Here is a 24,722-nt window from a genome sequence, read left to right on the forward strand (position 1 = left end):
TTTGCTACCTTCCTGACAAATGTTAAACAAATGTGCTATAGTTAGATGCAAACTGGCAAATTTCCTAAAGAAATCATAGAACATATTTATAAAGAAAACTAAAATAAAAGCCCCAACCTTTTTTTTTTTTAAACAATTTGCCGTTTTAGCAACTACAGATTTAACAGCAAACCATACCTGAAGTATACAGCTCGGGCTGTGGCATTCCCCAGGTGTCTGTAAGAACTGCAAATAGCAGAGTGCCACCTGCCTTTCACAGGTCACAGCTGCAATGCTGCAGCCTGGAAATGAAATCCAGTCTACCGCCAATAGCTGGCAAACATACCTCAAAAGGGTCAGTTTGAAAAATGTTTATAGTGTTTGACAAAAATAGAACAAAATTAAAAAAAAAAAAACAAGAACTCATTCTTTGGAAGCAGCTACAGTTTTGCAAAACACATTAGAAGAGAACGAATATATATAGGCTGTAACTTAACACTGTTTCCAAATAGGAATGCAAACACATGCCAAGGAGGGTAAAAAGATTATAATAAAGACAAACAGACTGATTAACAATAATTTGGAGAACTCTGCATTGACAAGAATGCCCATTAAACATTTCAATAAAATGATATTACTGAAAAGGAGAAGCACCTCAGTGCTGCTTCCTATAATTACGGCAATAGCAATAGCAATTCATCTCAGGAGCCATAGTAACTTCAGAACATACATTACCAAACATCAAAAGCATATCAAAATTTTATAAACCAAATGTTAAATCTAAAGCTAAATCATATTTCACTGCTATTCAGAAGTCCATCATCACAACATACTAACCAATTACTAGATACTGCTTTACATGAAGTAGCACAGTACCAGATTTCACACACCCTCCTCCCCACTATCAACAGATAGTACTGGTAGTACACACCTACTATCAACTGATAGCAGTATCAGCAATCCACTTACGTGTCCCACAGCACAGAAATCGGACCCAGACAACACTGCTGATAAAGCTGTTGCAGACCAGAGGGCAGAAAAGGGTCTCTCTGCTCCTGCTCAGCCCAGGAGCTTAGCTGTTCCCTTGGCTGAATTCCTGCATGCAACCTCTAACACAAAAACCAAAACTTGCTGGATAATTATGTTGTATTTCCGTAGTTCACAGATTGTAGTGTACAGCTACTCCCTGAAAAGTAATGAACTTCATTCACTGAAAATCCTGTATTTGTACAAGACTATATCAACAGAAGTCAGAATCCACGTGGTTTCACTAAGTGGCTGGGGGAAAAGAAAGTGAAAAATAAATGACTACACAATTCTTTTTTCTGAAAACAGCAGCAATACAGTTACCACACTCTGCATCTCTGCCCAGCAGGAAATGAGTACAACAAACCTGCTACAACCATGTTTATGGATCATTACAAAGTGCACAGGCACTCCTACTACCTGTAAGTATTTTATGAAAACAGCACTAGTTAAAGATTAAAAGAAATGAGACACTTCAGATATTAAAGCCTTCAGCTTTGTCAACCAAAACAAATCTTTGTAACAACAGCCCAAGGAATAAGCAGTACAACTCAGAAGCCAGTGTTTACACTACTTAGTTCAAAAGAACCTCTCAAACAGACAAGTAAACTGCCACACTCCAGAGCAAAACCTTAGCTCTCAGCAGGACTCCTCACAGCTGTTCAGCATTAAAATGAGAAAATGAGATTAATTCATTAGTAAATGTAATAAAGTTATATTATTGGTACTTGATAGAGAGGAAGGTGGGAACACAGCACACAATCCAGAAATCTACCAACATCATTCACTCTACTAAGCAAAGTAGCAAAGGCTGTAACTCAGCCTTTCAAGGCAGCAATACACTTTTGATTGACTATGTGTTACATATATGACATCAGCAAGTACAACAATTCTAAGTCAAACTTTACTGAACTGAGTCAGCCTTATATAACAACCAGGAGATGCTCAAACTCCTAGAAATAAGATTTGAGTGCAATTTCCACTACGTGGAAAAAAAAATCTACTCTACATCACTCCAGCTTGGCTAGCATCACATCAGGCTTTTACACCAAAATTCAAACCAAGAGTGGTTAGTCAGCTTTCAGAAAGTAACACCTTCAGATGCACCTTAGGGCTCCTGGAAAATGCTGTCACTATAATTTTAACACCATGTTTTAGTTTTAGAATGTTTTTCACAGCTATAATATTACAAATTCTAAACATCTTCACAAGGCTGCGTGTTCCTGTATGCACAGGCCTCTCCTGCCTATAGTCCGGTTTGCTGAAGGAGCAGATGCACTGACAGCTCCCCCCATTCCAGCTTCCCCCAGGAATAATCCCGGGCAGATTATCGTTGTGTCAGTCTACAATGCAGACTCATCATCTGGAATGATACAAGAAGCCCTAATAGTTGTCATTTATCTGGTAAACAATGCTCACAGAACGATATATGCATACAATTGACTGAGGTGTTTCCATCTGCATCGTTGTGGAATGATAAACTCTAACTCCCCAAGTCAGAAAGTGCCGAAATACAGTCACGCCACAGACCAAAGACAGTGCGGTTAAATAAAACAGCGAGAATAAAAATACATCGGGATTTCAAAGCGCACTACACGAACATCCCACTGAAGACCCACGTTTCTCAGACAACTGACGGTGCCTTTCACGCCACTTCTTCTCTCACCAGAAGATGAACCTGAGCAAACTTCACTTGTTGAAGTGTGACAAAACCCCCCGAAACGTCCCTGAGCCATCGGCTGCCTCTCCGCAGCCGGGGCTCAGCGACAGCAACGCACCTCACTCTCCTGGGCGAGAACGCGCTCCGAGGGCAAGAGCGGCGCGAGGGTCCCACTGCGCGGAGCACCCGCGGTCCGGGCTCCGGCCCCTCTGAAGATGCGGCTTCCTGTCCGTCTGTTTTTTCCTGGTCCCGATAAACAGCACCGACTACGGGGAGAACGCCCGCCCGTTCTGAAAGGCTCGGTGGACTTTCGGGGGTGGGGCCGGGCAATGCCCGAGACGGGCTCCGAGCGCCGGCAGCGCTCCGCGGCACCGGAGCCCAGCGGCAGCGGCGCTCCGCCTCGCAGCCGGCTCCCCCTGCCGGCACCCTGCGCCGCTCCCGCCCGGACCCCGGCCCCGGAGCCCCCCGGGGCGCCCGGCGGACAGCGGGGCGCAGCGGGTGGAGGAGGCGGGAGGCGGCCCCGTTCACGGGCAGGGCGGCCGGGAACGCGCGATGCCCGCGGCGCTGCCAAAGCGCCGCTGCGGCGAGGGGGGAAGAGGGGCCGGCAGGGTTACCTGAGGCGCCGTGGGCTGCTCGCCGCGGGCTGATGCCCGCTCCCCGCCTCACGCCGCCATGGCCGCAGCCCCGCCGAGCCGCCCGTGCTCCGCTCGCTCGCACCAAGTTTGCGGCGCGGCAGCTGCGCGCCTCGCCCGGCGGCCGGACCCGGCGCCCTGCCGCGGGGGCGGAGCAGCCGCGGCCGCCCGGCCCCGGCGATGCGGGGCGCGGCGCGGCGCGGCTCGTCCCGCAGCCGGCGCTGCCCCGGGCTGGGGCGATCTCGCATTGCTCCCTGCCCTCCCCCGCGCTCCCCCCTCCGGGCCAGCTGAGAAGTTGCAACTGGTTGAGATATTTGTCCTTGGGGTTTGGGTTTTTTATTTTTATTTCCTTTTATTCCTTAATCACCGCAGCTCACAAAAACACGACCTGAGGCTGCTCCCTTTCCATCAGATCTGAGCAGGGGCGCCTCAGCGCCAGTACAACTAAGCACAACAAATCCTGGCGAGCTGCAGCGAGCGACAGCAAGAGGGAGGGGAGGCGGTGGTACGCGGGCAGCGCCGCCGGTGCCGGGTCCGCCCGGGCTCTCGGCCGCTGCTCGGGGCTCGACCAGGCTCCGGTGTCGGGGCACTGTACCGAAACTGGGGAACAGCAGATAGAGAAAGCGAAGGAGGGCTGGGCGCCAGCGACTCCCGGGGCGGAAGGGGCTCGGGAGCGCCCCGGGAGCTCCCAAGCTGCGCGCCCCGCGGCACTCCACACCCCTCCCATGCCATGCCACAGCCAGCCGGCCAGACAGACCCAGTGTCCCAGCCCCAGTGTCCCGGGCCCGGGCGAGGAACCGCATAGGCAACAGGAGCCCCGCACCAGCGGCCCCGGCCCCGCTGCAAGGGGGAGTGCGGTGCTGGCATTTCTGCCGCCACGTAAGAGCCTCAGGCGAGTCCCTCTCCGCCCTCTCCAGTCCCCTCCCTCCCCCCCCGCCATGGCACGATCGACGTGTCAGCCCCAAAAGTTGATTTCCAGGCCCTGGGAGAGTCCCTATAAAGGTCCCGGGGCGTGCGTGGGACGGTGAGACGTGGCACCGCGGGGCTGCAGCGGGGGCGCGTAAGCATCTCCCCCAGGTACGTGTGTTCGCATTTTCGCGCTCACCGGGTTTCGGCGCATGCCGTTGTGTTTTGTCAGCTCACCTGCATTAACCTAGGAGGTTATTTTTGTTCATGTGTGCATTATAATTAATTCCATCAGAGTTGGGTTTTTTCTTTTATGATAGCATTTGCCCGTTTCTACTACAAACTTTAGCAGAAATTGACTTTTGTTGTTTGCAGCAAGACCATCGTTTAAAAAACTAAAAGCAGTAAGAGTTTATTAAAACAAACAAAGCCATGGAATTCATCCATGCTAGAGTAATCCTATAAAAATTACCTAATTAAAACAACTAGCATCAAAACTTATCAGCAAGCCAAATGTTCCAAGTCCAAATTGCCTTAAACTTCAAGCTCAATTTTACTTTGGCTAGGATATAAAAGAAACTTGTTCAAGTAGAAACATTAACAGAAGTTTGAAATTATCTTTAGAATGAAGTCCTGGATTTTGGAACATTCTTTCTGATTATTTTTTGATATTTAAAAAAAAAAAAAAACAAGCTTTTTTTTTTTTTTTTCATAAAGTCATGTAACCCTGATACACAAGGATGTTTCCTTATTTATAACAATACTGTTTAAGAAGCCACTACTGTAATTATTGTAATGCTTGGGGTCATTTTCTCATGTGATTTCCTTCTGATGCAGAAAATACTTGTACAGAAAATATAATAATTCATTTTACATCTAAAAATTGCCATCAAAGTAAGTGCAAATATGACTCATGTACCTACGCTGTTAACTTCTTTGGACTGTTATTAAGACATCTTCCAATCAACAAGTCCTACACTTCGTATGTACCTCCACCTATTACAATAAATTTAGACTTTGTTTTTGAAGAGGAGATATATTTGTTTTTTCAACTGCTGTGTAAAAAAAGAAAAACATCCCTACTTTATCTGTGAAAAGTAAGCACCGTGTATCCAAAACTAACTGCCAGCAAAAAAAAACTATCAAAATTCTACACCCTGAGTGTTGTACATTTAAGCCTCTAAAATTTTGTCTGCAATTTGGCTATGAAACAATAGGCATATAAGTAAAAAAAAAAAAAAAACAAAACACACCACATTTATATCTTTATGTTATACTCTGTTAATGACATACAGTACATACAGTACATTCTAAAAAATTCCACTGGAATCATATTGACTTTATATCACCCACAGAGCATTTAAGTCATGCACTTTATAGTTCTGTACCAGTTTCATGGAAGAACAGTCATTATGTCAATTCTTAATTTTATTTAATTTTATTTTAAAAGCTCAAGGGCAAAGATGTCTGAAACCACCTGTGAGATTAATCATGTTTGAAATTAAGGTACAAACTGTAACGTTTTTAATGTTACATGCAACTCTATGCTATGTCTAAGTTACAGAGTTAAACCAGATGAGTTGAGTGAATGAGCCCAGCAATTTTAGGTGATGCAATCCCCGGACGTACCCTTGCAAGTAGGCGCTGAGAGTTTTTTGTTTCTTCACAAGTTGCACAGTGGTGTCCCAATCCTAGGCTAAGCCTCATTGTGTTACTATATCCAAAATAAATAAGGATATTCTAATATAATCTAGGAATATTATGCTAAGGGTAAGGGAGAAAGCAGCAGGGAAAACTCTGCTATCTGATTTAAAGGAAGGGGAAAAAAGAAGCTCAAGTCCATTGCATCCAGCATTTCTTCCAGTATGGAGCTCGTCTTTCTCTTCTGCCTCGTATTTTCCTGACATTATATTTCTCACTGTTAGTAATTTTTAATCTCTCCTTCCAACAAAGCAGATTCAGCATATTAAGGGATGGCAGCATGGGGAAGCAGTAAAGGTACTGCAGTCGGAAGAGGAGAGGCTGCACAGCACCTTCAGGCTTCTGGCCAGTTTGGTGGGAAGCCAGATTTCAGCTCATTCCTGTGGTGGCAGGATATAAAGAGTGTTAAAAAGCAGGGAAGGGGGTGGATTTCCATCTGTTTAGGTGGGAAAGTCACAGTGTAAGGGAAGGCCTGAATTCACAGTACCCATCAAAAGCACTTTGGATAGTAAGCAACTCTTTCACCATTTAGAAAAACAAAGTCAGATACAGCAAACTGAAAGTTTAAGTCAGGTTAAAAAGAAAAAAAAAATAGAAAAAGAAGAAGGTCTTAGCTTTAGTAAAACTGAAGCTTGAGTTATACTTCCATCATAGGGAAAGGACTTTGCTTGCTTCATGATCACAGAGTTCAGAGTCTTTATTACCACTGCATGTTACTTTTTCCAGACCATTGAAAACATTAGTCATTTTTGTTTAATTCATGAAAAACAGGCAGAGGAAAGCTTTGAAGTCTCACAGTTAATTGCCTACATTTGTGTTTTCTAACCACATCATTTATTCCTGAGGAGAAACCCTACTGGTGACCAGAGCCTTTCCAGAGCAGACCAGGCAGAAGAATGGTGCATACAAACAAGCACCCTTTCCTGAATCAATGCTTAAGTGCAAAGAGTTTTTGCAGTCTGGTGTCTTCAATTTACCTGACTTACATGACATTGTTGAAATACCTAATCATCAGCTCTGCATGACTGTTTCTTTCTTCTTTCCCACTGATATTCAGGAAAGTATTCTTCCTGTTGAATTTGAGTTGAGTGAGCCCTTAGCATTCCTGCTGGCATTGAGCAACATCTTGCAAGGCTGGATCATCATGAGTCTGCCATATTTAAATACCAGGGACTTGTGATGTTGTTACATGTAAAAATAGGAATGACCTCTTCACCCCAGGAAAGCAGATGACCCAGAGGATTTAAGTTTGCCATTCTCATCCTCAGATGGGTCTGGTAGGGAAGTACACTATTAAAAAGCAGGCCAGGAGAGGCTGTAGCTGTGTATGCCCAGTAGGAGACACAGGGCAAGGTCAGACTGAACATAATTTTCATTGTCTTAGCAAGACACCATTGCAATTCTTCATTTAAATAAAAGGGAAGTCAACGTCAATAGCTACAAACTTTGTTGTTTTCCCTTAGGCTACTGTCTGATGTTATGTTCTGTATTTAAAGGTTAAGCTGACTGATCTCCATAATATCTATGAATTAGGGAAAGCTAGGTGAGAGTCTAAAACGTGGCTTTTGAGAACTAGACATTCTTCTGATGAGTTTATGTTTGCCATTTGTGATAAAAAGATAAAGTAATATTTCTCATGGCATTTCTAATATTAAAGCTCTTTATAAACAAAATGGTTTGTTTTTATGAATGCATAAGATATTTTCAACACAGCTATATAAATAAATGTTCACTTACATTTAGAAATCTGTGACCTGATTTTTAGTAATTGCTGCTTTCTTTCCATTAAAGTCTGACTGATAAGGCAGTTATTATACAAAGATATAATATTATATGAAGATGTAAAAGAGTTATTATATGAATTCTAAATAAGGACCATCTAACTTCAAGTCCCTAAAAGTAGTTAGATATTTGGTGAAAATGATGAATTCTTGGGTACTGATTCATGTGATCTGAAAATGCCATCCATTTCCTGATTCACCTTCATATCTCCTCCAGGAAGAAAAAGAAATATTTTACAATGAATACCATCAGTCAAACAATTTTTATGTGTCTGTTTTTCTATCTTTCAGCCAATTCCCTGAACTGATGCTTTCAAAATGAAGAGGAAGATAGGAGTGAGAATGAAGAATACCTTGGAGAAATCCAGTCATAAAGTTTGAGGAGTAGAAGTAATAGGAAATATTAATAACTCTGGTCTCTTGCATCAGTCAGAATTCAGACTAAAATGACGTAAAGTTACAAACCTGAGACATAAGGGCTATTAAATTTGAATCAAGATTCACATATTTTTATATTAATACATAATAAAAATATTTGCTTTTTCCCCTCAACTTTGGATGGTAATATATTCTGCTGCCTTTTACAACTTTCTTATATAGACTAATTTAAGTTTTCTTTTTTTTCATATTAGCCCCGAGACACCTCTTCAAACTAAGCCAGGGTATATATTAGCAATATATTAATTGCTCCTCTCTTTTCTTGTCCCTGATTCATTAATGTTGAATTCCTATGTTTCTACATCACCAAGCAGTACAAATGGAATTTAGATAGAGGGCACACACACACACTAACACACCATACAAAATACACACACACACACACACACACATATATATGTATGTGTATATATATATATATATATATATATATATATGAGACTTTATCACTGCCAAGCAGTCTAAAACACAGGACGTTGAGCTCATCTAGACTTCAGTTTTGTGCTGGCCTTTTTAGGGATGAGTGGATAACTCCTGCTGTCGTAGAATTAGACCTTCACAATTTCTAAAAGGAATTTTAACCAGCTGTGAAGTCCTCGTAACTCATACAACATTTCTGTGGCACTGATCTAGCACTAAGAGCCCTATAACAAACTTACCAAGTGGTGGTGGAATTGTCTGTGCTATTTAATTTTATTTAATAGTAAATTCCCAAACTAGGCAAACATCCAAGTCACTTGTAGAAAGTGATTTATCTAAATTAGCGCAAACCCCTGTATGAACCTTTTTGTTTTGCTTGAGCATAACAATCTTAAATCCACTAAAAAATACACGTAAGTTAAGTAGATATTAACAAAAAAAGGACTAATCAGTAATGGGTTTTCTTTTAAAGAGTTTGACTGTCTTTAGTGAGAGTTTGTTTACCCCTTTAGTTAGGCACAGACAGCATATTTATGTGACCATGATCTCACTTGATCTCTGCCTTTTCACTCTTAAGACTGACAGTGAACACAATAAGGTAGATGTACTTGTCAAGGGGAGTTTTGTAGGAAGGAAGAGAGTCAGGATCTTAACAAGCTGCGTGACATATTGCAAGCATTTTTCCAGCCATGCACTTCCTATCAGATCATTTGACAGCAGCAATAAAAGGTACAAGTCCAGTTCAAGTGATATTTTCCTCAGTTACTTCTACACTGTATTCAGTTGCCTGTTAGAAAAGAGCTAGATGGTGTTGTTTAAACTCAGTCTTTGTAATCTGGAATTGTTACAGAGCAAAATTCTTAGCAACTTGAAACTGGATATAGAAGCAGTAGTAGGCAAAGACAAAAGAGAAAATAAATTAAAAACCAGCGAGTGTTTGTTACTGAGAAATAGAAACAAGCAACCAACGCACACACACCAACCCACACATTGCAAACTCGACTGAATTTCATTACTTTGATGATTTTACTCAGACACTAAAGGACCTCACAGTCTGATCTTCTGTTTTGTTGCTAGTTGAACCCAGGCCAGACTAGAGCAATGAGAGTCTAAGGAGGTACCTATGTCTTTCTTGACTTGAAATGAAGCCCAGCCCACTGTTTGGTACAAAGTTTTGGTGCATGTTGGTATCACTTGAGAATTTAGCAAGTGCATTTTTTTTTTTATGTGTTTCAAAAGTTGCCTATAAGCAGTACTAAAAATCTGTTAAGAATCTGTGTTGAGTTGAACTCTCTGCCATCAAACTTTAAGCCTTCATTTTTTTGCTCTGTCCCATAGTGATCCCAAAACTAAAGAGATCCCACCATTTCCCAAACAGCTGTGAGCTTTGCTGGGAAAGTAAAGCACTTCCATTTATTGCAGGCAGACCATATAAATGTGCGAAGCTAGTTTCTACTATGAGTTGTTTTTTTCATTCTTATACAGGTATAAGAATTTATAAGCCTGCATTGTGACATTGTCAGTTCAGGGTATAAGCAAGGTTATATTTCATAATGAACAAAAATTGGAAGTAGTGTCACTGCAGGAAAATTGAAATAGGATCACTTGGTGATACAAATTTCAGTTGTATTGGGTTTTCATGGCAAGATTCTGGTAGTGGAAGGGCTATAGGTGTGGCTTCTCTAAGAAGCTGCTGGAAGCTTCCCTTGGTGTGTCCAGGAGAGCCAACGCCAGCTGGCTCTAAGACATGCTGCTGGCCAGGGCTGAGCCCAGCAGTGATGGTGGTAGCACCTCTGGGATGTAATATTAAAGAAAGAAAGAAAGTTATTGCACAAAATAATGGTGGCCAGAGAAGAGAGGTGTGAGAATACATGAGAGCAGCAGCCCTGCAGACACCAAGGCGGGTGAGGAAGGAGAGGGAGGAGGTGCTCCAGGTGCTGGAGCTGAGATTCCCCTGCAGCCAGCGGAGGTTCAGGGGGAGTAGAGACCCACCTGCAGGCCCTGGAGGGCCCGATCCCAGAGCAGGGACGTGCCCAAAGGGAGCTCTGACCCCATGAGAAACCCACACTGGAGCAGGCTCACAACAGGACCTGTGAGCCCGTAGAGAAAAGCCCACACTGGAACAGGTTTTTGATGGAATATGTGACCCCACAGGGTCACACTGGAGCAGCCTGTTCCTGCAGGGCTGCATTGCACGGAAGGGACTCATGCTGGAGCAGTTTGTGAAGAACTGCAGCCTGTGGGATGGACTCATGTTTGACAAGTCCATTGAGGACTTTTCCCATCTTCCTGCACTGCTAGGGCTGCAGTATAAAATCAGTAATAAAGTTAAGCCCAGGAAGGAGGGAGTGGTGGGTGGAAGCTGTTTTTAGGGTTTATTATACTTCACGTTACCTTACTCTTATTTCACTTGAAAAAATAAGTAATAAATAATGAGTTCCGTTAATTTCCCAAAGTTGTATCACCTGTGTTTCCCCTGTGATAGCAATGAGTGAGTGATCTCTCCCTAACCTTATTCAACCCATGAGCCCTTCATTATATTTTTCTCACCTGCCCACCTGAGGAAGGGAGTGGCAGAGTGGCTTTGGTGTCCAGCTAGAGTCAAATCACCAACTATTACTACCTAACATTTGAGTGCTTGACTTATTGTCCTCAACAATAATTAGTATTCTGTATAGTATAAGTTCAGTTATTAAATATGTATCACTCTTATTCCTCTCCATAGCCTGAAAACATTGTAGTTATTGAAATTATTTAAATCAGAAGTATCATGTTCAAAATATTTTTATCTTTTCTTTATATTTTGCATAATAAAAACTGCTTTGTTAAAAATATTGCATAATAATTATTTGATTTGACACACTGAAAACTTGTAAGAGGTTTGTTTCAGAAGGGGACATCTATCCTGAGTCTGCTCTAGGAAGCCAGAATTTGACTTGTGAAACCTGAATTTCATAAATAAGCTTCATTCCAGAACACTCAAGCAGGAAGAGGATGTACAGGCATGCTATTGAAGAGAAAAAAACACTATTTTTTGCAGTTATGCCAAGCTCCAATTCAGTTATTAAGTGGTTTTACTGCTTATTCAGACTTGGGGGTTCATTAAAGACAGAAGTTGACAGGAAAGAGTTCAAAACCCATGTTAGCCTTCTAAGTCCACTGTCATATTTTAAATAGCACCAGAAGATAACAAAAGGAGACCAAGGGCTAATGTCTACACACTTTGAAGTGCCTCTTGTCTCTAGTGGACATTCTCAATCTAGAACAGAAGCTGAGGGCTGGCAGGGGGATTGGTGTCTGCACTGATGCTGATATGTAAACAAAATAAGGCCATTCACTGTTTGTTCTTCCATCAGCCATATATTTACTAAGAATTCAAAGGCTAAAATCTTAAAAATAGTTGTAGCACGATAGAGCTGTTAATGAAATAGTTTGCATAAAAATGTCAGATTTCAATCAGGTTTGTCCACAGGGGATAGAGATTCTAATTAAAAAGACAAGAGTGAGTAAAGGAAGAAATGTGCAGGAACTACATGTGTAATGCTATCTTCTTTTTTGTAATAATCACTTCCTTGTACTATCAAAATGAAGGCATTGATAAAAGGACTCAGTTGAAAAATGGAAAAAAGTACTTGAACTATCCCAAGAAGAAAATAACAGTCATCCAACTGCAACCCAAAGCCTCCACGCCTGCCAACATCCATGTTTTTTCACAAGAATAGGCTATGTATTATGTCCCAAAGTCACAGCAACTTGGACCAGAAGATAAAAAACTAATTCAAATGTTAAGGACTTTTCTGAGAGAAAGTCTCCCCAAAGCTGTTCATTTTGAGTAAAAGTGGATAACTAGCACAAAGGAAGAGACACATTCATTCCGAAGTGTGTATGCACGGGACAATTGCAAGCAGTCACTCTATATGGTAGACAATTTGGAGTTTCCGGTAATAGCATGATAAATCATGTACCCAAAAAAAAAAAAAAAAAAAAAAAAAAAAAAAAAAAAAAAAATTCAATCTGACACATATTCATTACCATCAGCTTCTGGGAGAGTTTTGCATAGTAATATCTCCATAAGTCAAAAGCAAATGCAATGTCACAGCAGCTGCACATGGAAGCGAGAAGCTCTGTGGAAAGATAAGTGAAGACTGTTTTCCCTAGGCTGTCTCCTGTGTCTGAATGGTGACAGCCTCAGCTCCCCCTGCTTTCCATACCCAGGAAGAGGTGTAAACTATGTCCCTCCATCCCTCATGATCTTGCTGCTTCCACCATGTCCCTGGCATCTTTGGAGAATACAAGCACAGATCAGCTCCCCTAGACATACTGTATAGTTGATTTTATTTCCTTTTTACTTATTCAGGTTGTTCAGTAAAGGACCTCAGGTTTTGTCTAAAGTTTTTTAGACTGTTCAAATTGTTACTTCTTTTGTTTTAGGGAGGGAACTGGAGAGATGTTCTATTATTTGAGGGAAAAATTGTATGAACTGAAAAAGTTCCATGTGGTCATAAACACTTTCATTCTGCTGCTGTGATCAAAAGCAATGTGAATGGACAGAATACTGCTGTTTTATAATTTTATTTCACAGCGTTTGAGGAAATTAGTTTCCAAAGCATTCTACTCAACATGTAATGGTTGATGTTCCCAGGGTCAGCAGACATGGAGCTGCCATCAGGAGTGCCCTAGATATTCCTTACAGCCTCCCAATTAAACAGGATTGTTCTTCACTAGATGCAGTATGAGCACCTGTAAGCATTTAGAAGTTTTGTTCAATAGCAAATACTTGGGAAACATTTTTTTTTCCTGACTTGAGTGGGAGCAAGAATGGGTTGTATCATTTTTGGGTTGATATAACCAAGAACTTTTTAAGGAAATGATTATTGTACATCAGTGGGATTTGCAATTAGAGGAAAACTAATAGTATAAATAAATAAAGTTCAAAGTTCCTGCCGTATTTAGTGGCATCTTGCAGTACACTGCAAGTCTTAAAAGTGACGCAGCCTTTAAACCTGAATCAATTACATTCTGTTTGGAACTCTCTATGAAGAACCACACACAACAAAATTCAAATGCATATTCTATACAGCAAATACAACTGAAAAATCAGCAGGAAAGAACTTACAGTGTGCCAAAATACTCCTTGGATTTGTTAGTTGAGATCATGAAAGAAAACCAAAGTTGAGTCATTTCATTTTAAATTATAGTTTTTCTTTCAGTTCTTGGAGTCAGATCACACATCCAAAAATACAGTTAACTAACATAAATCCTATGTTGCCTAACTGTTAAACATCAAGAGTACTGGGAGTTTTTATCTATTTAAGAGCACAACAATATCGTTTACTGCTGATAATGTGTTGTCATCTACAGATACCATACCTGAGGAAACCACAGGTGAGTTTATAGCTCTGTGTATTCACTCAGTGGTTAGCACAACAGGACTCTGGTTTCTATCATTTGGATCTACCAACGGCATTAATGTTATTGCAAAATAAAAAAATCAATGACAGTCCTTCTGTTTAATAGAAAGTTACACACTGTGATTTTCTGTGGAGGCTGCTACAGATAAACGCTACAAATCTGATGGGAAAAAAAGCCAAAGATGTTCAGCTACTATAATCAGATATAAAGATCTGAGAATCCCTTAACACTGCCAAGACCTAGGAATGGAGTGTCTAACTATATCTGATTAAAATATCTTCAAGGGTATATTTGGTTTCTCAGAAATTAATTACCTACCAAACACATCTTTCCTTTGTAACCGAACTGTCAAAGAGCAAGTCATGTTAATTGTTTTGGGTTGTTATTTTTTTTCTGATAACATTATAAATGAAAATGCATTTTACTGAAGCCTGTGGAAATGTAATTTGTTATGTCACAGCAATCACTCAGCATGTGTACATCTGGGTTTGATGATACCGGATCCTTCTTGTTATAAAACCAAGGAACGAAGGGTAAACAAAGAGTGATAGCTTAGGGGCTCAAACTAGTTTAGATCATCAGGAGCTAAAAGGGTGTTTTAACTTGCCAATGAATTGCTATTCCAATGCCAAGGCAGAGGAGTAGAGGCCAAATTAACATCTCATTTCAAACACATTCCCTGTCTTTTACCAAAGTCTTTTTGATTATTTTAGAATAGAGAAGGGGGTAAATGTGCTATGTATCTATCACTTAAAGCACTTTATAAAAAGTTTAGTAAGAGCATAACAAGAAATACTGAATTTTCAATGGAGCTTGTCATGAGACAATTTCAATTCCACCCACTCAAAGAAAGCAGTATAGCACTTCCGAAAATTCATCAATATCCCACTTGTTTATGTTAGTTCAAACCAAGGTAACCTGATTAGAAAAGCTTCATCTTGTGAAAAACCAAGAGGCTTGCACCACTGTCTGGATCAAAACAGAAAAAGTTTTATCCCTCCAAATGTTTGTTATTGCTATCTTAACAATGAAAATACAGTGGAAGCACAACAGACCCAGCACAAACAAGGCTGACTCCACCAGCATCCCACCAGTTCTGGACCAGGAACTCAAACGGTACTGTTGCTGTGGAACCACTTTTCAACCTGATCACTAAACAGCTGATGAACAAGCATATAACAAACTGGAAAATCTTCAGTAGATAATAATAAGAGAGAACAACACTAAACAAGAATCATAACTCCTTTCAGATCTCACCCTATGGCATCTCCTTCTGAGATGTTGTCTGATAGCTGGGTGAACAAAAACTCTGAGCTCATCCACAGTAAAGAGCCAAGAACAAAGAAGGAAAGCTGGAAAATGCTTCACAGAGCTTATTCACCACTGTGGGTGCTTACTTTTTTTAGCCCTGTTTTTCTTTAGGGCTGGAGGATTGTTTGGTACAAAGGAAAAATAATTTAAAGAGAAGCAGAGATGAAAAGCAAGCAGATGAGGAAAAGCAGAAAGATAAAAAACAAATGAAGGAAAAAAGGAAAAAAGGAAAAGGCAAAATTATGTTGTCCTTCATTGTGACAACCAAATAATAAAATGTTTCCTCAGTACTATGCCTGAAATCCACCCACCCTTTGCCTTCCACCCAGAGCACTCAAATTCTTTAGTGTAGGAGAGGGAACAGGGCAATGGTCCATCTAGCCTAATTAACCTGTCTCTGATAATCACTCATATGCAGTTCTTAAGAAGGAGTTAAGCAAGGCAAGCATACAGCTGCCCATCAGTTATTAATGGCTTACACACACCCAGTAATGCAGGATCTCAGTACATTTATACAGTGCTTCATAGACCTATGTTTCGAAAATTTCTTCCATCACTGGTGCATCTACAGCCTCTTGGGCTGAGGAATGCCACAGCTGAGGTGTGGTTTGAAAGGGCGCACTCCCTTTTGTTTTGAACAGTTTCCCATCTAGTTTCCCTCATCATTGTATCATAAGGCAAAATGCTTAGTGATTACCTATTTGCCCTCTCAAGACCACATATACTTCTCTGAATCTCAGTTTTTATTCTGTCCTGAAACAGGAGGAATCAAGAGTGTAACCAGCCTTTTAGGATTAGGCATGCTATGGATTTACATAGTACTAAACCTCAGAGAGAAGCAATAGGAGGTTATCTTTGTTTCTCTCTATCCTTTTCTAATTCCTAACACTTGGTACTGATTTTGACCTCACCTGAGAGTTGAGCTGATGTTTTCACAAAAGTAATTATTGCAAGTCCAGTATCTTGTTCCTGCGTGACAACAGCAAGTTCAAATCCATCACTCTTGTGAAGTTAGGATTGCTTCCTTCTCTGTGTTCCATTATGGTTGCATACATCGAATTTCACCTTCTCTCTTATCATCTCCACATTCTGAGGTCTTTTTGCAGATTTTGTAGTTGCTCTTCGTTTTTGCTACCCAAAATATCTCCATATCATCTGCATATACTTAAGTACCTCCTGCAGTACATGAAGAATAACAGATGAATTTTCATGAGATTGCACTAAACAGAAAAGCTAAAATTAATATTACAAGCACTTGAGAAAAATGCAACAAAATGCTATGCCTACAAATGAAAAAAGCATTCCACTGATGTTCGATGGCTTTGGGAAAAACCTACAAAACTTGTTGTGATTGCTACCTTTACACAGAGAGTTTTGCTTTTCAAACAATTTTCTACAACTTGGATTATTTCTTTGATCACCAGCATCAAAATGGAAGAGACTATTGCCAATTCAGTTTGAAGTGACCACTTTGAGCCATAAGTTTAAGATCTGATGATGAATACTGACAAGACCTTTTTGAGTGTGATGCTTTGACAAAGCAATACAAGCCAGAAGTACAACTGGCATCCAAGTGTTTTCAACAATGATCAGTCAGTGAGTCTTGTTATTTCTACGGTTCTGCTGAGGTTACTGAGGAACTGAAAGTAGTACAATGACAGAACTGTAGCAGTGAAAATAATTAAGTGTGAATGCACAGTGCCAGACCAGCTCACAGCTTGCAGCTCATTTCAGCTTCTGGTCACAGCTCTAACTGGTCACAATTTAAAACAAGTAAGGAATACATAATATAATTCTTTTGGTCAATATCTGCTAAATATTAAAAATTCAGACATCCTTATAGATAATATGTTGACACTTCACCATTTTTTTCTTCATTTTAACAAAGCAAATATGAGTAAGTTAATTTATATAAAAATACAATTTCCAAAGTCTCCTCTGTACTATCTGAAGTAAATAAGGAAAAATAATTGAAGAAGTCATGATGTAAAAAAATAGTAGATGAAGGAATGACTGTTTTCCTGGAAAAGCTTAATTAAATTATTTTTGTAATAAAGCTCTCTGGCTTTTAAACACATTGAAAAAATTGGCATAAATCTTTACAAACAAAAGGAGAAACATAAAAATTTGTAAAAATTAGAAGAAAACTGAATATTGATGAAAACAAACAGAAAACCATTATTAACCAGAAAATTAATATCCCTTCAAGGTACTAGATTGTCTTCTGATAATTCTGATAATTTTCAGGGATTTTGTTAATGAGTATGAAAGTGTGACTGGGTCATCATTTCCAGTAGACACAGTGGGTTCACAGCTGTCTGCATTTCCTTCCCCATTATTCAGAGATTTAAGAAAAAATCTGTACAGGTAGTTACTTGGGAGTCAGATTCTATTTTTAACAAGTAGCCAGAGGACAAGGCTGGGCTTTTAAGAGAAGTTGCTCCCTTTTATCAGTTTAATTTATTGTGGCCTCTGTAGAAGGGTTGTGTCTCTTCATACTGTAAAGACTCCAACAATTTATACATCAGTCATGATGTAACAGGCTTCTAACACCACTATTTTAGACTACAGAGTTTTTTATTAATAAATAGGAGTGCCACAGAAAATACCTACACATATCCAGGTCCCAGTTCTTCAATGTTCAAAGAATTTTTATATCCTATCTTAGAAATATGGCACTAAAACTGTCTCTCTTTTCCATCAGTATCCAATCAAAATTTAAACAATAATGCATTGAATAAATGGAGCAATTCTGAATCACAGGAAGGCATCAGACTCTTATATGAAAAGATTATGCTTACAGGCAAGAGGCAATATACCACATGTGTGCAACTAAACATTTACGAAGAGCCTGTTCTCTAAATCAAAAATATTACTAAAATTTACAATAGTGACAATGATGATGATGATGATGATGATAAAAATTAGAAAATATACAGAAAAATCTAAGTGACTACACCCCCAGCCCAGGCATTCCCAAAATGAAGCCAATCTAAGTAAGCATCTGTCATCCGCCAGGCAATTTCTGCCACAGCTAAAACCTTCTCCCACTGAGACAGAACCAGACATGTCCTAAGTCCCCATGTTGCCAGGTGCCCACCAAGCCTGTGACCTTCTGCTATGGGTGGCAAAAATCATATTTACTGGTTAATGACTACAGAAGTTCGTAAACATCGTCTAGCCTTTCAAATCACATTAGATGGGGAAAAGTCCTAAATATAAGTGAAAGCCATACATATAATGCTGGATGCATATGAGCATTTAAAAAGGTGAAAGGTGTCCCATTTTTATGACCTTCAATTTTTCATGACCTTCAATTTTGTCAAACTTGGAAGAGACTGCAAGAAACCATTAGAACTATTTTACCTTGGAAAAATCAGCTGTAGCTAGCTTTGGTACCTGCTTTTCTTGGCAGATATCTATCTTTTTCTAAAGGCATCCAGCTAAGGAAAACATCATAGTCTTCATGGATTTCTACCCATATTATTGCAAATGTTTTTTGTAATCCTTTACCTTAAACTGACACATTTTCTTCCCAATTGTGATGGAGAGCAGTTTATTTTCTCCATTTTCCAGTTACCTTTAATGTTTATGTAGACAGTAACAAAACTTTCTTCTTTTTAAGGAAAGATATTTATCTTTATTCCTTCACCATTTTCTCATAGGTCACATTTTCTGCACTTCCAACAGTTCTTGTCCCTTTCTTTCTGATTGCCTCCTGGTTTCATCTCACCTGCAAACTCCATTATCATCTTAACCCGAATGTCTCAGATACTGCTTCGTTCCAGACTGCTCTTCCCCAAAATATTACTTTCATAGGGTAAGATGAAGGCACACCTTGCTGACATGCCCTTGGCTGTCATCTCAAGTTCAATATAGCTAAAACAGAGTGCTGTTTCTCTTCTTCAAGCCACCTCTTCCATGCCTCTTCTCCAGATTCTGAAAGGACTCTTCCTGTCCTGTTATAAACATCCATAATAGGATGGCAGGTTTAATTTAGACTCTTTGCTATGCTCGCAGAACCATCTCTAAACTTGGTCTTTTTCATCCAGTTATGCTGTTAAAATTCTCATTAAGGTCACAGTTATCTTACAGCTTACTTACTATAACATCTTGGCCCCAGAAAAGGCATTTTTGTCTTGGGCACATCTATTTATACACCAAAGACTGTCTTCAAAACCCATCAGTTTGATTTGCTCATGCAGCTCTTTGCAAGGTCAACAGTGGCCATCAAAACAAAAAAAAAAAAAATCGTATCTAAAGAAATCAACAGCTATTTTCATTCTATGAATATTTTTTCATTTATTATCCAGGAATGAGGTTAAAGCTTTAATTAGTTCACCTACTGGCCCAGCCTCTTATTTGTTCAAAAAGCCTATATGAAGCTACCCATAAATATACATAACTTTAGGCTTTTCACTTCCCTGGTCCCTTCATGCACACATCTTTGCTGTAGTGCCTAATAATTCTCCCCCCAAAAAAAACAACTGATAATTATTAATCTGTTATTTTATCAAAGACAAGCACATTTAATTGACATTGTCCCCTAGTCTCCTGAAGCATTGGTTTGTCTTTAGTTTTTCACCCTTTATTTTGGATGGACAATAGGCTCTGTTATGTAGTAAGTGCCTGATCTGGGCTTGGGTGTCCTAAGAAAAATAATAAAATTGGTATTTATATTGTATCACACAGAAATTGAATGATGCAACCCAGCAAATAAATTCCTAAGATAGGATCTTGCACAAGCATTGTAGTTCAGAAAGTTTAGCAAAGCACAAACGTCTGCCAACAATGCAATACATTTGTTCTCATTAGAGTTGCAAAGGCAGTAGTCCTGCTAAAACTAGAATAATTATGTATAAATGATGTTGGCAGACTTCACACAATGTGTCAGAAGGACAGAACCAGATGTTTCCTGTTCTTCATATCCTCAGTAGGTTTTACACTATCAATTTGCAAATAAATGTGAAAGTCTTTTTAGTGAAGTGTGTCTCTCTGTTTTTCCTGAAAAGACCACCTTCTAACATTGAACAGAGATAGTACATAAGTTATCTATTAAGTTTCCAATCACTCAGGCCTTCTAGGCAATTCAGCTGATCTGCCTTGTATCAGATGCTGCATATTTCCTTAATCCTTGAATTTATTAATATTTTAACTAATTTGTCATTTCATTCCTGTTTCAAAAGCTTAAGAGCCTAAGTCTACTGCCACAACTTTCATTCCTGTGCACCTGTGAGTGTGATGCATCTCATACAAGAAGTGATTAAAGAAGTATGTGCTACTGAATAGAAGCCTATTTTTATTCGCATGGGGTTTTTTTGTTGGTTTTATTTTTTTTATCTTAATACTCCCAGTTTTACATGCTCTCTGTAAGCTTTCTTTTGGAGGAACTGCAGTAGCCTGGATCTAGCAGGCACATATTGCAGGTTCAGGCTTTTGCATAATTTCTCTGTATCTTACTCATGATCTCTGCCATGAAATCCAGCTTTTCTCTTCCCAGTCTTATATATCTTCCATTACATAGGCTTTTTTTATTATTCCCCAGACTGTAATACTTACTTCTATACACTTGCAGATCCCCTTACATATGGTGACATAACTTCATATAGTGATGTAGTCTTGAAACCTATTTTTTTAAAGATAGTATTTCCTAGAAGCAAACATATCCTTCAGCCTTATAAAAATAAACATATATTTTGGGTATTCTGCATCTCAAAAAGGAATACTAGTAATTAGGAAAAAAAGACAGTAAAAATAAGTTGGAGTTAGGAAGCATGGGTTTTCCAGCAAGTGTAATAGCTTAAATAAATACACATCTCCAGAAAATTTTCTGGTAGAGCATTAAGAAAGAATTCAGTCATAAGAAGGGAGGTAAAAGCCTCTCTTATTATACACCTTGGGACAGTTTCTTCTGATAGATAGTTCCTGATTAAGTAGTCAGTGCCATGGCCTGATTCATATCACACTGATTAGGCTTTCACATTGCACTGATTAGGCAATGAAGGTTCAGGGTTATGCCTATTTCATCTCAAGCAACATAGGAAATATTCCTCTCTTTTGTTTATAGAGGCTGGGATGAATTACAAGAAATCCATTAGGTACAACTGTCCTGGACACTTAGAAGTTATTAGGATAAATATAGTCAAATTCCTTCCTTCTCCTTTTTCTTATACTCTGGTAGGGGATCAGAGGAAACTCATGCATAATGCCTTATTCCTTGTATTTGCAAGCGTTCTGAGATCAGACCCTTTCTGCAGAAGCAAAACAAAACACTTGAGGTATATTGGATAATGAAGAGGTCTTTAACTGGACTTATGGTTGAGACATTGATCCAATGACAAATCATGAAAGAGAGAATAAACTGACAAGAGATTGTTTCCTAAAAGGAAAACAAAATGTAAATAGTTGCCAGCCATTGCTTTGTGGGGAAAACAACCCCTAATGGGCTCTTGTGCATACAATGACTTAGTGAGGTATTTTCTGGGAACATCTGGTCTATGGAAATCTTTAAAGGAAGATGGAATGTCTTCCACTGATATCCTTGCTTTCAATGTTCATGTATTGTCTCCATCTGGGTTCATGTACAGGGATCCTGTAGCAGGGATCACCCAATGGTCCCTGTGAGCAGCCCATTCTGTAAGCCAGAAACAGTGCTTTTGTGAGAAAGATGCATCTTTACGAACATTGTCAGGTTAAGCCAAGACAGGAGACATATATAGCTGTTTGACATTCCACAGCTTGATATACCAACCTCTGCCAGCTCTGCAGAGGAGGAAGGGTGAGGTCTGGCTTCAGGCATTGCATGAGCGCAAGCTGACATGTGGTGTAACAGTCTGAAATCTGTCTCTGACAGATTTATCTTGAGGTTACAGATGACTGCCCAGATGGACTGGAAATCTCTCCTCTGGAAGGTATGCAATTGCTGTTTGTAGTCCGTTTAAACGCCAGTGAGTGACAATTTGCTTCAGTTTCTTCACTGATTCAGCTCTTTGTAACAAAAGTGAAGTTCAAGGATTGCAGTGCTGCCCAGAAATCTATGGCTTTGAGTAAGTAATTGATCAGACATCACTGCATTAACTCCATAAGCACAATGGGTTGATGAACACTTTCTATAAACATCCTAAGCACCAGGGAGAGTCTGACTATTTGCTGTGAATCACAGATATTTAATGGGAAAGAAAGAGGTTACAGTATGGAAGCATGCATCTGGAAGGGAGCTAAAAAGTGTCATTAGAAATATAAAAAGCGAAAGAAGAAAACTATCTTGAGACTGAGGCAGTCCAATTTTCTCAAGCCAAAGACAGAAATAAATATTTGTATTTCTATTTTGGAGAAATTAATTGCCACCTATAGACTTTTCTCCTTGATTTACAAAACACCAATTACCTACCAATCAGGTATCCAATAAAGAATGGTAATATTTTTTCACATGCTATTCATGAAAGACATCCATGAAAAGGATGGAAAAAGCCACAAAAAGAATCTGTAATTGATGAGGAAACCCAAAAGAAGTGATTTCTAGGGCCTGGCTAAAAATTATTCTATCTCAAACTGAAAACAAAGGTAAAGTTGAAATTTGAAGACACTGTTTAGAAAAAACTTTCACTGTTCTTCCACATATCACCTAGGGCTATCTTGGTTATATCACAAATCAGCTGCATTTGTAAATGATGGCAGCTTCTTAAAAGGAAAATTATTTTCTTAAAATATAACCAATTGGTTTTCACTGAAAACATGTAGGTACTCTGTAGTTGTCTGATTTTGATATTTGAAGGACCTTCACCAAAAGACCAAGATATATTTAGACAGATATTTTTCTTAGGATTTTGCATTCTATATGCTAAGCTGCTTAAAAGACTTCCGCCTTCAAAGGAGAAAAACTGCACAGAGTTCTCTTCAGAATTTTTGAAGAACCCTTTATCATCACAATCATTATGGCAAATTATATGGAAAACTAAGGAATTGTAAGGACTAAACTTCCAGTGTTACTCATGGAAATGTAAACACCCTTCAGAAAATGAAGCCTTGTATTATTTAGCTTGAGTCTAAAATCTGTTCACAAAGGCAGATGCTTTGTTCTGTCAGTAAGCAGTATTTACATGCTATTTTGCTAGGCACAGTTGGACTGAAATAGAGGAGTACTTATTTTAGTCTGGCCTTTGGAGTTATTTGTCCTTGGGAACAGCTGTCATTAGAGAAAGCTGTTTAGTTTTCTTAGCATCTGGAATGATAGTACCTGATGTCATTTCAAAATTACTTCAAGATGTTTTCTGTAAAACAACTTCACTAACTTGTCTCCAGGACCTAAATGGGCTGGTAATTGATGGTCCTTTTTCCTCTGATCATTGATTTTTCAGTCTTCAGGGTAGTACCAGCTATGGATGGCACCTCTTGCAAAGCTTTGAGATCAATTGGGAGCAATGTAAGTGCAGAACAGTGTGTACTCATGTCATGATGATAAAGATGAAGGGTTCTTGGGAGAAGCTGCAGGGTATGTCCTCATGATTCAAGATCTGTGTCTTCTTTGCTTATTGTGTGTTCATCATCTCTGTCCCTAAAAACTTTGCTTCTATACTATGATAAACTCAGCAGTATATTTACTATGGATAGTACTGAATAGGAAATAATTTGCACCAGCAATAAATTACTATAGTCATTTTTAGAATGATGATTTATGTTTAGGATGATAATGTAGAGCCTGTTTCAGTGTTGCAATTGTTATCTTTGGAAATAAGGAAATTGTATTATGCATAGGGACTAGAGTACCCTTAAAAGCTGAGCTAGTTGGGGAAAAATCCTCAGTGGTGTTTCTACCAAAATGGTAGTTTGAGTTCTGTTCTCAATCAGGAAATATAAGCATATAGGATCTCCCTTTCTTCTGTTTTCATTTTTATTTGTTTTTTCTCTCTTTTTGCACCTCTGTACTTTCTCTACATCAGCAGTGGAAGTTTGGCACAAAAAGCCAATTCCCTGCTTTTGGAACTATATCCTTACTGACAGCAAGAGATAGATAATAGATCATAGGAAAAGATAATAAAGCTTCAAGTTTTTACTTTTTGCTTTCAGAGGGCAATCTCATTTTCTTGTTAGCACCTGTATTTTCTTCTCCTGGAAGAGAATGACTGACAGATGCAGCAGTTGAGTGTTTTATCTTAAAACAATGTAGACAGAAGCTTTGCCTCTCTGGAGAGGCACGAGTCCCTCATGTTTTGAATTCAACTTTTGAAATCACTGTGATGCCAAATATGCTGGAAAATATTTTTTTACAAAAAAATTTTTCAATCAGAATTAAAATTGGCAGATTTTACAAGGAATTAATGCCTGTCAGCTTGAAAAGGACATGTTGCAGAACGAACGACAGATGAACAGAGATTCAGGGGCAGTATAAGGCAGTTCTGGAATTGCTGCCATTCTTTCTTTTATGATCTCACTGGATGAAGAGCTGAAAGAATTACT

General features: G+C 39.4%; 1 protein-coding gene, 1 long non-coding RNA gene and 1 other non-coding gene across 9 annotated transcripts in view; 2 read left to right on the top strand and 1 right to left on the bottom strand.

Annotated features, from left to right (window-relative positions):
• SEMA5A (semaphorin 5A) overlaps positions 1 to 3,435 on the bottom strand; it is a 315,656-nt gene extending 312,221 nt beyond the window's left edge. For 3 of the 7 annotated variants that reach the window (XM_021546911.2, XM_021546907.2, XM_021546909.2), the window contains exon 1: positions 3,280 to 3,435. The gene's annotated coding sequence lies outside the window, so the exon portion shown is untranslated. Of the gene's footprint in view, positions 1 to 177; positions 202 to 2,783; positions 2,990 to 3,279 lie in introns of those variants that run through there. The other 4 variants (XM_031503979.2, XM_021546908.2, XM_021546910.2 and 1 more) reach the window with 2 other exon arrangements.
• Positions 3,436 to 4,023: 588 nt separating this feature from the next.
• Positions 4,024 to 8,380, top strand: LOC116183236 (uncharacterized). Its single transcript, XR_004147808.2, has 2 exons — positions 4,024 to 4,374; positions 7,977 to 8,380. It is a non-coding gene; the product is annotated as an uncharacterized LOC116183236 (long non-coding RNA).
• Positions 7,818 to 7,886, top strand: LOC116183348 (small nucleolar RNA SNORD123). The gene has a single exon (XR_004147948.1). It is a non-coding gene; the product is annotated as a small nucleolar RNA SNORD123 (small nucleolar RNA).
• Positions 8,381 to 24,722: the final 16,342 nt, after the last annotated feature.

This window comes from Lonchura striata, chromosome 1 (genome assembly GCF_046129695.1).
Source record: "Lonchura striata isolate bLonStr1 chromosome 1, bLonStr1.mat, whole genome shotgun sequence".
NCBI lineage: Eukaryota > Metazoa > Chordata > Aves > Passeriformes > Estrildidae > Lonchura > Lonchura striata.